Source organism: Lactuca serriola, chromosome 5, assembly GCF_051521515.1.
Source record: "Lactuca serriola cultivar US96UC23 chromosome 5, Lser_US96UC23_V15, whole genome shotgun sequence".
NCBI lineage: Eukaryota > Viridiplantae > Streptophyta > Magnoliopsida > Asterales > Asteraceae > Lactuca > Lactuca serriola.
This window is the reverse complement of record NC_136412.1, coordinates 152,969,068-152,986,648: the sequence shown is the minus strand read 5'-3', so window position 1 is coordinate 152,986,648 and position 17,581 is coordinate 152,969,068. Positions and strand designations below refer to the sequence as shown.

Here is a 17,581-nt window from a genome sequence, read left to right as displayed (position 1 = left end):
CAAAATTGTCTTGATTCTCTTCACAATTGAATGTAGGGTTGATTCTTTAGTCCCTCACGACCTAGCAGCACTTCTAATCGTTTCTCAGCCTCCTAGGGTTTCTCTCCATCCTATGATATCGATCTGAAAGTCCCTTTATATAGATTTTCACAAAACAGAGGCTACTCGGCGAGTCCGTCACTTAAAACCCGTGCACGGCAAGTCAGCGCATCCAGAATCGCGAAACTTCTGACCAACTCGGCGAGTAATCGACCCTACTCGTCGAGTACGTTTCGAATCATCATTTTCTCAAAACACGAAAGTCGTCCGAAATTGTGTCTACTTTTCAGAACATTTTGAATCTCGTCAATCGGAGTTACGGTTCATGAGATATGGCCAAAATACTGACGAGGGGTCAAGCTGTCCAACAACATCCTTCTTTCCTCAAAATCCAAGATCCAAGCCTCCAATTGCTAGTTCCGCTTCATTTTCCACCCGAGCATGTAATTGTTGCTGAAAAATGAAATTATAAACTAATTAAGCACCTTTTGTTCATTAAATGAGACAAAAAAAAAAACATAAAGTATTAAGATAATGCATGAATTTTATAACTAAATATGCCCATATTAGTGGTATTGAACACAATTGTATGATTGGGGAAAATAGAACGAAAGCTATTGGATTTAATGACTTTATTAGTTTTGTATGTTGAATATGAGTTCTTATGTTAGGAGTGAATTCTTGAATATATCACAAACAACCCCACTAGACTCTTTATATTAATATTTGTATACTTAGAATCAACAGAGCTTCTTATACTAGACTAGACTTAGATTAAATATGCTTTGTTTCTACATAGTCAAATCGATGAAAAAAGGACCTATGTTATTATTTCTTACTAATTCCTATTTTTGACATTAAGTTTAATCAAAATGGTATGTAAATTCGTGTGTATGTGCAACACCAATGCAATGAACAATCAAAACATGGCCACTGTTACATTTTTTACAAGTCAATGATGAGCAATTTCTAGAAAATAAATAACTTGATGGTGGAGTTACAACTTTTTATCTTATCACTCAATTGTGAAAGACATTGTAATTTCAATTATTTCCAGGTGATATTTGTATAATAGGTTTTATTGCTTTTTTTTGTAGGTATTCTTTGAGAAACTAGCTTATTGCGTTTTTTGTAATTTCAATCTTTCTTACCGATGTTATTCTCATAAAATGTCATTTTCGTAAGAATTGACCTGTAAATTCTTTCAGAATGAGGGCAATATTCTTTTAGAATAAAGAAGGCTTTAGTTTGAGGAAGGCTACTATTCTTTCAGAATGAAGAAGTTAAATATTCTTCACATGTAATCCTACAAATTGATCAAACCTAGACAACCAAAAAAGGTAGGGAAGCTTTAATTTTATTCTTTTACAATGATTGTTCTCTAAGAATGAACTCGGAATTTTATTCTTTAATTTTTTTCATATCAGAATGCAAACACATGTTCATTCTATGAGAATATAAATATTACACAAAACATGTGTTGCTAGTAATTCTGACAGAATACATTTATACATGCTTTAGAATGTTTATGGATATAGAAGAAAAGACTATGATTTAAGTGCATTATGTAATGTATTCTGTTAGAATTTATTTATATAAATAAATTCTGTTAGAATGTCTTTGAGAATGTTTGTTAACAACAAGTATATTTGTTTAACTGGTAATACTAACGACTAATGTATGTTATTCTTTCAGAATTGCATGGAGAAGGAATTCAATATTGATCATACTAGAGAAATATTTGGAATCGAGTTCAACAACAAGTATATATGTGAAGATCAAGTTGATTATTTGAACTATTGAAGAGGATCAAGTGTATGAGCAGCCCAAGTGTATTTATTCAATAATTGTATATTCAAGAATGCTATTGCTTAAGAATTTTATTCATTTTGATGATATTCTGTTAGAATCTATATAACTATATTAAAATGTATAAGTATATTAGTTTGTAAAAATATGTATGAATTTGTATTTAACTTCGAATGAATATTAAGAATAAAATCATAGACCCAAGTTGGATGTATATGAATAATATCTTATTCTTAAATCAGGTAAATTATCAAATATAAGTGCATTGGAAATGTATTTTGCAAGAATAAAACCAAAAATATATTTACTAGTTTATGGTTGACATTCTGTCATTCTGATATACTAAAATCGGATTTTTTAATTTGAATTAATTTAAATTATTGAAATTTTTAAAAATAAAGGAATTAATTATCCCTTAACTCCCAAAAATTTCCTTTTTTAATATAGGTAAATTGACTAAAATACCCTTATGCTTAACATTGTGTGATTATATGGTGCATGTTACCCTATTGTAATATCATAGTCTCTCAAATCATGACTTTTGATTATATTCCATCCGATGGTCAAGATCTGTGCATTCAGGCACACAATAATTAGTAGAAACAAAATAACCTAAGCATATATATAGGGTTGAGATCGGTTGAGAACTCATATTTTCCCGAGAACCCGAGAACTAAAAGTGGAGCGTTGGATCAAAAGTAATTCATTAAGGACATGATCGTTATCTTACCAATTTTATTTAATGTTTAATTTTTTTGTGTCATTTAATATATTAATATAAATGTCTAAAAATTTACATCATAAATCAAATTTTCAGATTTTTTTAAAATATATTATTTTTCATTTTTTTTAAAATGCAGATTTTTTAATTTTTTTATAGAAAACATGAATATTTGAAAAAAAAATCTTTTAAAAAAAACTACAATTTTTTCAAAAAACTGCAATTAAAAAAAAACATTTTTCTGCAATTTTTCTAATGAAAACTACAGTTTTTTCAAAAAAAAAAGAAAAAAAAAAAACTGCATTTTTAATTAAAAAAACTGCAATTTTTTCAAAAAAAACTTCAAGTTTTTCTAAAAAAGTTACATTTTTTTCAAAAAAAAGTACAATTTTTCAGAAAAAACTGCATTTTTTTTATTAAAAATAGTAAATTTTTAGGTGAATATATACATATTTTTTCAAATGCATATATGTATATTTCTTATACTATAATATTCTTAAGTAAATCACAAAAAATCTCATTTTTTTTAATTAATCTATAAACATAATAGTACAAGTATTTTTTTCGATACAAAATAAAATACAAAAAAATAAAAAATGCTACAAATTTCAAAGCATTTTCGTCTTCGTATCAATATTTCCTTATTTTCTTCAATTTATCATTTTTCAACTCTTCAATATTCACCACAATTTCTTCCAAATCTAAAAGAAAAAAAAATGATTGATGCAAAAACACTCACAAAAGTATATATGTGATTTTTATGTGATTAACATATGAAGCACATGCGATTCTCATATGAATCACATCCGATTCACAGATGAATCACATTTACTTATGACATCATATGTAAATCACATGCGATTCACATATGAATCATATGTGATTCACATGTGAATCATATGTGATTCACATGTAAATCATATGTGATTCATATGTGAATTACATGTAAATTATATGTGAATCGCTAAAAGGAAACAAATTAAAATAAATAATAAAGAATCGCAAGTGGTTCACATGTGAATCACAAGTGATTCACGTGTGAATCACAAGATGAAGCTTAATAGAGAAGCAATTACCACAAATAATATGTGGTTAATTAGCTAATAGATAAAATATAATGTAAATTTTGCTCCTTTGTAGTTTTATTAATCTTTTTTTAATTACAATATCAACAAACATCACATTTGTAGTTCGTGAATCGGAAAATCCATGTCTTACCGGTCATTATCATACAAAATGACAATATCTGCAGTGGAAAGATTGATACCAAGGCCTCCAGCTCTTGTTGATAATAAAAACACAAACTTTTCACTTTCTGGTTTATTAAAAGCGTCAATAGAGGCATCACGATCTTCACCTCCAGTGTTTCCATCAATACGATAGTATAAATATCCACGAAACATCAAGTAATCTTCTAGAATGTCGAGCAGCCTTGTCATCTATAATAGCGTAAGTATACCACAATTTCAATGACTTTATCCTCTATAGTGTACTGTTTATAGTCGACTAAAAATAGCAAACAAACATATCAACTATTAATCAAATGGAAAGGAAAGAAGCTAAAGGAATCTTTGTGCAAAATCAGAACACTTGAACTTCTTTCTTCTGCCCAATTTTGTGAGCACGATCCTGAGCTTGCAAATCCACTTGTGGATTCCTACAAAATTAAATTTATATTCAGTTAAACAAAACTACCAACTATTTTATAAATGTCATAAAATATGATGGAATCATGCATTATTCCATAATTTGATGCAATTGCTGTGCAATCGTGCATTATTCTCAAACATGCAATATGTGCAGCATCAAGATAAGCTCGCGTTTGTAAGTCTGTGAAATATGATGGAATCCCGGTCACAAAGCTTGAAACATGGTTTTCAAGGTTTTTCTCTGCCATTTGCTTTAATTTTGCAAACGACGTTCCCAAAATCTGCATAGGTCTATAAGTGTGTTTCTCATTCAAGTACTGTACGAGAATCAAAACACCGTCATCAGAAGCTTCACTGGTTTCAAAAGGTAGTAACTTAAGATCATCCTGCACTAGTGGATTCTTGTATTCACTTCAGCAGAACCCAAAAACTTTTGCTTCTCACCAAAACTCACCACAACAGGTGTCTTGCGATTTGATTTGTCATTCAATAATACATCAATCCCACGGTTTTTTGCAGCAACGATTACACAGTTTTCATTCCCAATATCAAACCCAACCACACTCATTTCTAAAATTTTAAGTTTCATCACAGTTTATTACGCATTAATCGATTCAATTATGAACAGTGGCTTCACCTAAATCATGTTAACAAAAAAAAATCAGTCCATATAACTCCAAATTAACCACAGTGAAAAAGAGAAATAGAAGTTCAGGTGATAATGTGGAATTGTGTAATTATCAGAACTCGAAACGTAATTCTACAATCGAGATTTCTCAATTAGAACCGTGATGAGTTCTGTAGTCGTATATTTTAGAGGATAAATGGCAAACGCGCTGACGAAGGGTAGCGGCGGAGGAAAAGAGAGACATACCTTGAAGTCAAAATGAAGGCCTAAAGGCAGACGTAGAAATCAATTCGAAGGGATACAGGTGGATCAGATCTCTGTTATCGATGGTTAGCAGAGAGGGGAGGGAGGCTAGAGAATCATCGACGGAGATAATGGCACACCGATGTAGTTCTGATCATCGAAGGAGAGACTGGAGGATCTCTCAATCTCTTGTCGATGCTTTCCCAGGCAGAGGCACCACCACCGTGAACACGAAGCAACAATGATGAAGACTTGCGTGTGTGTGTGAGAGAGAGAGAGAGAGAGAAAGAAAGAGAAGATAAGAATCGGTGTTGAATAATGAAAGAAATGGTTTTCTAAATTAATTAAAACAATTACTAATTATATTTTTCATACCCAATATAACCCTGTGATTTTATTTTAAAAGACTAAGTTACCAATGAAGTTGTTTTTAATTACAATTATGCCATCTTTGATCTAGGTCGTTAAAAATTTTGATCTAATGTTTCACTTTTAGCTCTCGGGTTCTCGGGAACCTATGAGTTCTCAAATGAATCTTCCTCTCTCTCTCTCTCTCTCTCTATATATATATATATATGAGTTCTCAAATGAATCTTCCTCTCTCTCTCTCTCTCTCTCTCTCTCTATATATATATATATATATATATATATATATATATATATATATATATATATCACTGTTGTAAAAATCCCGACTAAGTCCCGATTAATCCTTAGGCGCTACTCGAGTGATTAAAGGGCGCCTATCGATTAATTCTTGCATACATAATGAGTGAAACATTTTGAAAAAGTTTTATCTCAATGGAAACTATTTGAGGCATGATTAGTGTTTTATTAATCATATATTAACCTATTTTGTTATCATATTACTGGTATTTACAAACTTTGATATGATATTACTCCTATTTAATTTTTTAAAACTCAACAAATTACCAGTTAATGGTCCCCGATTAATCTCTAAATAACTGATTAATCTCTTAACCCCAGCCACCGACTAGCTAACGTCGAACGTTTTTTACAACCTTTATATATATATATATATATATATATATATATATATATATATATATATATATATATAGACACACACACACACACACACACTCACACTAGGTAATTCCAAGTGCCGTCCAAAGGATAACCCATTGTCATGATGTGTTACGTGTCAAGAGTAAGGGTATTCTATTCGGGTCTAATATATATTGCATGATGCGTACATGTCAAGAGTAAGGGTATTCTACTCGGGTCTAACACACACACACACACACACACACACACACACATATATATATATATATATATATATATATATATATATATATATATATATTGCATGATGCGTTACATGTCAAGAGTAAGGGTATTCTACTCGGGTCTAACACACACACACACACACACACACACACACACATATATATATATATATATATATATATATATATATATATATATTCACATTCATTGCATAGTAGAATGTTGTTTTTTGGTGCTTTACAAAAGATATATTAGCGTATGAGTAGGCTAGATGTATATATCTATATATACCAATATACATAGCTATTGAAGTGATTACAAAATTTGGCTATGATGGTGAATGACTTCCCTAGCATTCTTCATAAAGCAAGACTTGTCACAGGGACTTATTTCTAATTTGTAAGCACAATATTCTCTAACTGAAACGAACTTTGGGTTATAAGATTTCTTTCCCAATATTGCAAAAGAAAAAGAGAATAATTTACAATTATGTGAAATACAACTAATGTAGTTAAGGAGAATATATCTTACTATTTTCTTCCATGCTTAGCAAATCTTCTGTATTTACAAAACTTTGTGGGGAAATAAGCTTCTTAGCTACGGAAATAATTCTTCCTCATTTGTTCTTGTCAGTTTCACTCTTCTTAACTCTTAAGAATACCTTGATGCCAACCTAGCTAGCTCTGCGAATGGGAACATCAAAGGGCAATGTAAAGGGTCATAACAACCAAAATAGTATTGAACGCTCTTAGATTCATTGTTATGCGTTTTCACCTCAATACTTCTAGTACCATAATCCTCATTATCTTCTCCATTTATCCAGATCGTTGCAACTTGTGAAACCTATGGTTATTTATATACTCGTTGATCCTGACCGCGGATTGTATTAAGAATAATCTTATAATTATCCAAAACAGGAACATCTCTTAAATATCTGAAAAAGCGAGCATAAGGATTTTGATCAAGATATTTAACACATTTTCCAATCAAATCTTCCGACAAACATGGACAAGTGGAAATGAGATTTTCTATTTCATGCTCAGTATTGTGAAAGTACAACGGGAGACTTTTTGAGCTATTATTCTAAGGCACTAAGTCATTTATGAAATGGTATACTTAGCCTTGTACCCTGAATGTGGAAATTCCTTTGTTTCTCTTAGCAAGAGCTTTGTCTACTTTAACACCAAAGGAATTGAAGTAAATGAAAATACATTATTGTATGATCTTACATATGGTCTAAACATTTTTGCTTCCTATGACATTGAACATAAAAGGTCGTGCATACGGTGGTTCATTATTTGATAAAACATTAGAACCATCTGAGCCCGATGTAATTTGTTTTTGAATAAAACTTTATAGCACCACAATAGCAACAATTTGCAACATTAGGAAGTCTATCAGCAACAGAAGGAATAAACTTCAGTAATTCTCTTCCTTTTTTACATTTATGTTTTCCTTTTACACTTTTTGATGTTTCACTTGAAGAACTGGAATGATTTTTAGTGCTATTATTCAACTATTTTAACCTAACGGTCAATGTTTCACGTAAACCGGACATGTTAACATATGGATCTACTTCTTTTACCCTTCCATATTAGAATTGCTCTTCTCCCATACTCTTTCTTATAAAATCTTGTAGCATCATTATTCTCTACATAAACAGAGATAGTAAAATTTAAAGTACTTTGACCATCTTTTTTAGTCACATACGGAGTATATTTTATCACATTTTGTAAATTTTCTCTTATATCCAACCATGGTAAACTTCCAATTAATTATCGATTGAACAATATATTATTCTTAAAAAACAAAGTAAATTCTTCTCACAACAACTGAAACCTTCAAGTAAAAAGTAGGACAATGTTATTAAGGCCCATTGAATTTATAAATAAAAAACTACTCGCCTTTTTTATTTGAAGTACAGGATAGATCGACTGAGTCTTCAATGGCAGGAAGAATGGTTGAGAGAGAAAGAGGAAGAAAGTTGGGAGACATGAAGATGAAATGAAAGATGCAAGTGGTTGGAGCGTATATGGAAAGGTAGAATAAATCTTCCTATTCTAATAAATGAATAGATTTATTTTATCATTATATTAAAATTCTTCATTAATATTATATGTCCTCTATAATCCCAATTGTCAACATATTAATTATCAATTTCAAAGTTTAAATTTGCACCCTCATTACATTAAATTTTAAATTTCAAATTTCAAAATTTTTCATTTAATTATATTAAATTAATAAAATTAGATTTAAAAATAAAAAAAAAATTATATGGATTATAAGGTGATATAACTGCACGTATTTATTTAAATCAACGATTATAATTTTATATATAACTAAAACGAATATCTTTTAAGTAATAATTTATTTAAAATAATTTATTAATATTTTTGATTTTTTAATATGAAAGTTTAATTAATTTTATAACCATGGTTCTCACGAGTTATGAACTAGTGAAAGATATAAATTAAATTTTTGAACAGGCGGTGTTAGAGGACGGTGAAAGAGTCGTATTAGAGAACGTGGCGAGTATATGAGACTACAACGCATCAAGTGATTGATTAATGATCTGGAATTATAAAGTAGATATATATTTATTGATTTAATAAGAAATTATAGAATCCATGAGTTTTTTTCCATTTTTTAGACCCGACAGACGATGCAAATTTGATTTACTTTGATTGATGACCCATTTGATTAAAAATAGGGATAATGACTTAAAAGGGTAACGAACTTTCGACTTTTTTCACATTTAGTCACTAAATTTTTTTTCGTTATCTATTTGTCATTGAACTAGTGAAACTGTTCATATTTTGCCCTCATGACCGGTTGTAAACGGTCATAAGGTAAAAATGTGAACAGTTTCAATAGTTCAGTGACAAATAGATAATGAAAAAAAAATTAGTGACTAAATATGAACAAAGTCGAAAGTTCGTTTCCCTCTGAAAAGTTCAATGACTAAATGTGAACAAACTTCCTCTTGAATTATGTTTTAGCAAATTATTTCTTTTTGTTAAATTCTACCAACATTTGTTGATGAAGAAATCTATGAAATAGAAAAACAAAAACCCCGAAAAATATATTAAAAAAAAACAAAACTGAAATAAAAAAACCAATGGCTCACACACTCTCTCTCTCTCTCTCTCTCTCTCTTTCATGTCACAAGGCTACTTTACCACATGCAAGTGAGTTTACAAAAGTCAAACCATTTACAAAGTCATACATGGATAACTCTGTACCCAACATTCTCCCCCTCAAAGTTAGGAATGGATGACCCACTTCAAATCTTCCAAACTTGAGCAACTTCACGAACCGAGCCTCAAATGTGACACATGTAGAGATGAGCATCAAATCTTCAATTCATCCATGACACATGTGAGACCATACCAACCGAGCATCAAAAGGTAATTAGGAGTTTCTCATTCTCCAAAAAATTACCAAAATTTTCAGCATTTATGCACACTCCAAAAATCTTCAATAACTCCAAACCTATCATTAACCGAAATCACTTCCGAATCTCCAATCGAATCATTTCATAAAATTCAAATACTCGAGGTCACTTCGGTCTTCAAGTCCGCATAATATGAAAAATTCAACTTTCGAATTTCCAAATCTAAATCTCTCCCCTTCTAATAACCGAAAAATGATTATAAAACCAAAAATGGAATGAGAAAACACTCAATTCGGAATTTTTCTATCCAAAACTCCCCCTTAACACATGGCATAAACATTTTGCTTCAATATAGAAAATCCAAAAACTCTTCAATTTTTAGTTTCGTTCACCGACCGCCTTTGACAGAATTTTGAAATTGATAATTTCTACCCAAAATTTTGGATTTTCCGGATTAAAGCAAAATATGTATGTCATGTGTTAAGGGGGAGTTTGGGATAGAAAAATTCTGAATTAAGCACTTTCTCATTCCCTTTTTGGTTTTATTATCATTTTTTTGATTATTAAAAGGGGGGGAGAGATTTAGATATGAAAATTCGAAAGTTGCATTTTTGTAAAACCAAAATCATATTGAAAATTTTGATTTTTTATTTTGGAAAATACCAAACCATTGGTTTTTTATTTTGATTTCGGTTTTTCGTATTTTTTAATATATTTTTTGGGGTTTTTGTTTTTTTTATTTCATAGATTTGTTCATCAACAAATGTTGCTAGAATTTAACAAAAATAAATAATTTGCTAAAACATAGTTCAAAAGGAAGTTTGTTCACATTTAGTCATTGAACTTTTTAGAGGGAAACGAACTTTCGAGTTTGTTCACATTTAGTTACTAAACTTTTTTCATTATCTATTTGTTACTGAACTATTAAAACTGTTCACATTTTACCCTTATGACCGGTAACAACCGGCCATAAGGGTAAAATATGAACAATTTCAATAGTTCAGTGGCAAATAGATAACGAAAAAAAGTTTAGTGACTAAATGTGAACAAAGTCGAAAGTTTGTTACCCTTTCAAGTCATTATCCCTTAAAAGTATATAAAGAAAAAAACTGAACCAAGCGGAACGATAAATGCAAATGGTGGAACGATTAGGGTTAGAAAAAGCAAACAAATTTGTTACAGAATAACCTCGTATCGAGAAGGTTGATATTAAGAAAACATACCTTAAAAAGAAATTAGAGAGAAACATGTTTCAACGAAAAGCAGAAAATGGATTTTCTAGGTGAGGGAATGATGTAGATGCGTAGCGTCAAAACTGCCTTAGATGTTGTACATAAAGCAACTGTAGCAAGACAACTGGTAGATGGATTAGAATTTTTGTTTTTTGGGCAAACAATATGATAAATTCGTTTGTAGAGAAAGAAGAAGACGGTGTGCTTGACAAACAAAGAGGAAGGTTTAGGTATCTGTCTTGTTCTTCAAGGGTAATAGCCAAATAACAAAAGGTTTCCATCTTGTTCTTTAAGTGTAATAGTCGAATACCAGAAGGTTCCTTCCGGGATGGGAAGCAGAGGTCGCCAATTTCTTGTGAGATAAAGGTTAAGATGAGAAGACTGTACTAAAAAATTTGTATGTTAAAGCATCTCCAACCCACTATCATTCTTTATTATTTCCTCCCATTTCTTTCCCCTTTCCTCTCCAACTCTACCTCATTTATTCCCCAATTTTGGGGTAAATGACTAGTATAACACCAAATATGGTGTTATAGTATTCATTTCCCTCAAAATGGGGATGAACTTTGAGTTGTCAGTTTTAATCCCTCATTTTATATATTTATACATTTCTAGTTATTTTATCTACTAATTATTATTTAAATGTAATATTTAACACTTATAATATTGTGTTATATATTAAATTATATTGATTAATTATAAATATAATTTTTTGTTCGTTTATCAAATTCATATTAAAATTTAAATACATATTGAAATTTTAAAACACAATAATGTATGTTACAAAAGCTTATAATTACATATTATAAATATAATCTTATTTATTTAATATTATTGTAATGAAAAAAAATATAGATTATATATTTGTTAAAACCAAATTAATATAATGGATGTATTTGACAATTTAAGAAAGTAAAAGACAATCCCATAGCCCAAAAAAAGATGTATAGTATCGTAGATAGCCCATTGTATGGAGTCCAATGTACCAACCCCAGTAAAATCAGATGACGTGGATATGTTGTAAAAAAACCAAAGGTTTTCTTTATATATATATATATATATATATATATATATATATATATATATATATATATATATATATATAAAGAGAGAGATAGAGGTAGGTTCCGATGAGATTAAAAATAAAATAGAGATTTTGAGATATAACCTCATCAACATATTTCAAGTCTGCCGCTCTAACCCTCTGGCATACCGGCGTGACAGGTCTGTTATAATCATAAATGATTATATAGCGTTGTCCGTCCATTTCTCCTCCCCCGCCATCCCCACCACCACAACCGCCACTGCCACCACAACCACCACCTCTGACACCAACCGACCCCACCACTGTCACATCCGTCACTTATACTACTACCACCTCTGTCACCACCACTGTTTCTGCCATCAACTATGATAATCATATATGAGTACTCAGTGAACAGACATACATGTATAATCATTTATGATTACACATACACTGCTGTTGTCGGTACCTTAGAGCGTTAGAGCGGCAAATGAGAAATGTATGACTTAGGTTGAATCTCGAGATCTCTACAATCAACTATCTCTACCATCATTCTTGCATCCTCTATTAGAGCTTATTCAATACATTGTATATATTGTTTATGGAGTTTTATATGTTTAATTTTGCACTACAAACCGTGTATAAGAATAGTTACCAACTACCTATAGGTCTCCATATTGAAATTTGATACATAAACATATAGTGAAAGCTTGAAAGTGTTCATTAAAAAACCCAATAAACCTCTTTCCATAACCCATCATGAAATACCATGCAATTATACATAAGGTAGGTGTCGGAGGAAGTTATGAAACCTACTAAATGTCTAATAAAAAAACACTTTCAAAATACATAGATGTTGGGGTGAATTACGAAATAAAAAATAATATGAGTTGAAAAGCAATATAAAGAAGCTAATAATGAAAGAAAATTGTGTTTTTTAATCAAAATGAAGTCAATTTTGATGGTTCTATAGATAATATTACATACATGACAACCATATATTCATTTTTCTCATATATATATATATATATATATATATATATATATATATATATATATATATATATATATATATATATATATATATATATAATTCAAATTAGAACCCAAAAAGAGTGAGAACCCTACGAACCATTTTTTTTAAAATGTCTTTATTAAGCGCATTTTGGACAAATCCAACATTTTTATTGTATTAAGCAGACTTTTTCATTCCCTACTTTACAAAACTACTTGTCATATGTCATTGGACCACCATCGAACCGTAGCCCGATCGACGCCGGACTAACATTAAATTCAGTGACATTGTTCTGGTCGTATTAGCATCTTAATAGAACAAACATTGTATCTTCCATTTTTTTGTAATACTTTTTATTTTTCTAGCTAAAATATACAAAATTTTAGTAAAAATAAATATAATTATGTCTTGAAAAAATCAATTTTCTTTTTCTAAATTGTATATTTCTTAAAAAAAATATATCGTGTATATAAAATATTCACAGTTTAATAAACATAATAATTCACTAATACACATTTCAATATTTTGTTGCATACCTTCTTTCATATTTTAATATAAAATGTACCTCTTAATACAGTCCATTTTTAGTTTAATACATAAAATTCACAACATAACATGATACACTCCATTATACACTAATTCACATATTTAAAGAAGTCAAACTCAAACTCTCCCACCACCACCATGACCAACTACCACACATCACCACCAACCATCTGTGCCACCGTCGCAATCATCTTTTCTTCCAAATCAAATTTGTATATAAAATTATTGATTCACAACTGAAATAATATATTCACAATTTAATAAACCCATTAGTTTACTTATTTAGAGTTTAATGCAAAATTATTATAAAAGCTAATACCTTTTACATTTTTATACAACAAAAAACTAAGTATATTCACAAGAAATTAATACAATTCATACATAAAATATTCATAATTTAACACAAATATCACAAGTTAATACATAAAATTCACAACTTCATAAAGTCAAATCATATTTTAAACAAAAAAATTACAGCTTAATATAGTTAATTCAAAGCTTAAAACGCAAAAATCACAGTTTAATATACAAAATTTACAGCTTAATACAATAAACTTACAATTTAATACACAAAATGTATAAATTCAATGTCATACTATCAACTTAAAACTCTTAATACATTCAATTCACAGTTTAATACATAAACTTCACAGGTTAACATAATAAATTCACAGTTTAATACAATAAATTCACAGCTTCATACATGAAATTTACAGCTTAATATAGTCAATTCATAATTTTAACTGAAAATTCACAGCTTAATGCAATCAATTTACAGTTTAAAACACAAAAATCACAGCTTAATACACAAAACTCATAGTTTTAGTAAAGTAACTAATCCAGAATTAAAACTCACCATGTGTCCACTTAAATGATGTGAGAAAACAAACATGTCAAACCTTTTTGGTTGATGGGTCGTCTTGTCAATAATCTCACACAAGTATAATATTAATTTTATTAAGCAAAGATAAGACATAATATAAAATACAAGTAATGTCTTATAATTTTTTGAGAAAGTGTTTTTATATTTTGAAAAAAAAAATCTATTTGTGGTCTTTAATATAAAACATTGATACTTTAACCGATCAATTACCAAATAAATTCACATTATATATAAAAACTAAATTTACGATAAACTAAATAGATTTACATTTATTAACATAAACTAAATAAATTATCAAATAAATTTACATTAGATATGTAAAACTATGGAAGAAAATAAAATAACCAAATGATATGTTTTACTCATTTCTAAAAAACAAAACCTTGGTGCTTAAAAGTTGAAACAGTCGATTGCAATCTGTATCATGTTCATCAATTGAAAAAGGCAAAAATCTAATGCTACTTTCACTAGTACAAAAATGGGTTATGATCACACCAAAAAATTGTGACCATATGCCTATAGTCACTTTTTTTTTCATTGAAAGTGTCACCGAAGGCCGTGCCATTTTAGGCACCATACGGCCACTTTTAAGTTTAGTGGCTATATCATATGAAATAGCATAAAAGTGTGGCTATTGGGTGAAGTTTTTTGTTGTTGTAATCTATCATTTTATCCAATATTGTGACTGTAAACCCTTTGTAGACACACCTTCTAGTTATTTTAGTGACAATCTTTCATGGAATGGTCACATGAAATTATTCACTGTGGCATATTGATAATATGTCACACCCCGAAACCGATGGCGGAAACGTTCCGGGGCGGAGGACGTCATGTAATATCACAACCAATGTACATAGTAAGCATAGTAAACACAAAACAATACATTACATAGGATCATTATATTTGTTTGAAAGTAAAGTAATACATGTTTTATAGATACATTAGTCTAAAAAAAAGTAAGACGAGACTTTCATACGCTTCGTCTTCTACAAAAGAACGCAGGATACCTGTCTAAGGAGAACCTAAGAATACAAGCAGTTTAAAAATCAGCATAAAGCTGGTGAGTTCATAAGCTGTTTGTTTATGTAAAAAGATAATTTTTCCTTTGGTTTTCTGAAAAGTTGTTATCTAAGAAAATCCCATATTTTCTTATAAAGACAGTTTAGTTAAACTTCTGAATTCCATTCGGTACAACAGTAGATAGTTTAATACGTAAAACTCTAGATTGAAAACCCCTGGGAACACCATCTAGTACAACAGTAGGTAGTTTAATACATAAAATTCTAGATTGAAAACCCCTGGGAACACCATCCAGTACAACAGTAGGTAGTTTTAATATATAAAACTATAGATTTAAGGAAGATATAAAATCCGTGAACAAAATTTATATTAATACGTATTGTGAGTCGGATAACCATGCTAATATGACATGAGACCTCCTTGACGTTCTTCAGGCGTCGGACGATATCCATAATTTGTCACCCCAGGCATGCCCGCCTAACTGTAGCTAGCAGTTAAAGTGTGGGATTGTCAGTCTCGAATAGATCTATTCACAAATTCCACGCTCTCCCTCCAGGAGACTCTGGTTATACTTCCGGGGAGGATTTACTGACAACCCGAAGGGTTTAATGAAGACAAATCTCACAAGCTAGTATTAAATTATTCACGGTGTACTCGGTCGTTATCAAACATCATAATCATTTTGAAACATCATAGTAAAGAGATTGATACCAAAAGCTTAATTTCATTATCAAAAAGGAAGTTTACTTATACAATTGTTAGAGCCTTGAATCAAGGAAAGACCAATAATTAAGGAATATAAAAAAGGAAAGACTATATACGATTGACCGTGAATAATGAAAATTAAAAGGTTTCCAATACTCCCCCTCAAGTTGGTGCATGTAAGTTTCGAATGCCCAACTTGACCAGTAATGTTTGTAGTAAACGGGAGCCAAGCGGTTTGGTAAGTAATTCGGCGACCTGTTGCTTAGAATTGATATGGACCGGCACTATTTCTTTGCGTCCAACTCGTTCACGGACAAAATAACAGTCCATTTCAACATGCTCCGTCCTCTCATGGAAGACGGGATTGTTAGCTATATGGTTGGCTGCCTCGTTATCGCATAGCAACGGTGTAGGATCACCCACAGCAGTATCAAGTTCTTCCAACAGCCAACGAACCCATATGATCTCGCTGACCGCGATGGCCATTGCCCGATATTCCACTTCTGCCGAGGAGCAAGACACCACGAATTGTTTCTTCGATTTCCAGGATATTGGAGCTCCCCCTAATAGAAGCACATAACCGGACCTTGATCGTTTACTAAGGGGACATCCAAGCCAATCCGCATCACAATAGGCTACAAGGTTGGTGTCGCTCGTGTTTGGTAAGAGAATGCCTTGGCCAATGGTAGATTTAAGGTATCGCAAAACTCTACTGGCAGCCTCCATGTGGACGCGTCGTGGGTCTCCAACAAATTGGCTTAGAATGCTTACGGAATAAGCTATATCTGGGCGAGTGACTTGTAGGTAAAGTAGGCGTCGTACGAGTCTTCGATATTGGCTTGAGTCTATCTTCTCTTCTTCTTCTTCTCCTTTATCCAGTTTCAGATTTGGTTCCATGGGTAACGAACTGGGGCGGCATCCCGTTAATCCACTGTCTTCAAGGATATCCAACGTGTACTTATGTTGGCTGAGAATTAACCCTTCGGATGTTCTTGCCACTTCGATGCCCAAGAAATATTTCAAGGGGCCAAGGTCGTTTATGCTAAACTTCTCGTCAAGATAAGACTTCGTTCTCTCAATCCATCTCATGTCATTTCCAACTAGTATTACATCATCTACATATATGAGGGCTGCTACATATGCATCACCATTTTTATAAATGAACAAAGAGTGATCAGCCTTAGACTGCTTGTAACCGAGGCTAATAAAGGATCTAGTGAACTTGTAGTACCAATCCCGAGATGCTTGCTTCAACCCGTAGATGGACTTTTTGAGTTTGCATACCCTTGTTTCGTCTTTCTTTGAGAACCCTTGAGGAATTTTCATGTAAGCTTCCTCCCCTAAGTCTCCGTGTAAAAACACGTTATTCACGTCGAGTTGTTGAATCTCCCACCTTCGTTTCACGGCAATGGCTAGAAG

General features: G+C 31.1%; 1 long non-coding RNA gene across 2 annotated transcripts; it reads right to left on the bottom strand.

Moving 5' to 3' along the window:
* Nucleotides 1-3,076: 3,076 nt before the first annotated feature.
* Nucleotides 3,077-5,370, bottom strand: LOC145053123 (uncharacterized). 2 transcript variants are annotated; one of them, XR_013684354.1, is made up of 4 exons: nucleotides 5,093-5,368; nucleotides 4,358-4,855; nucleotides 3,788-4,226; nucleotides 3,077-3,270 (listed from the first exon to the last, which is right to left on the bottom strand). It is a non-coding gene; the product is annotated as an uncharacterized LOC145053123 (long non-coding RNA). The 2 variants fall into 2 exon arrangements; XR_013684353.1 differs by having other exon boundaries at nucleotides 3,788-4,855; nucleotides 5,093-5,370.
* Nucleotides 5,371-17,581: the final 12,211 nt, after the last annotated feature.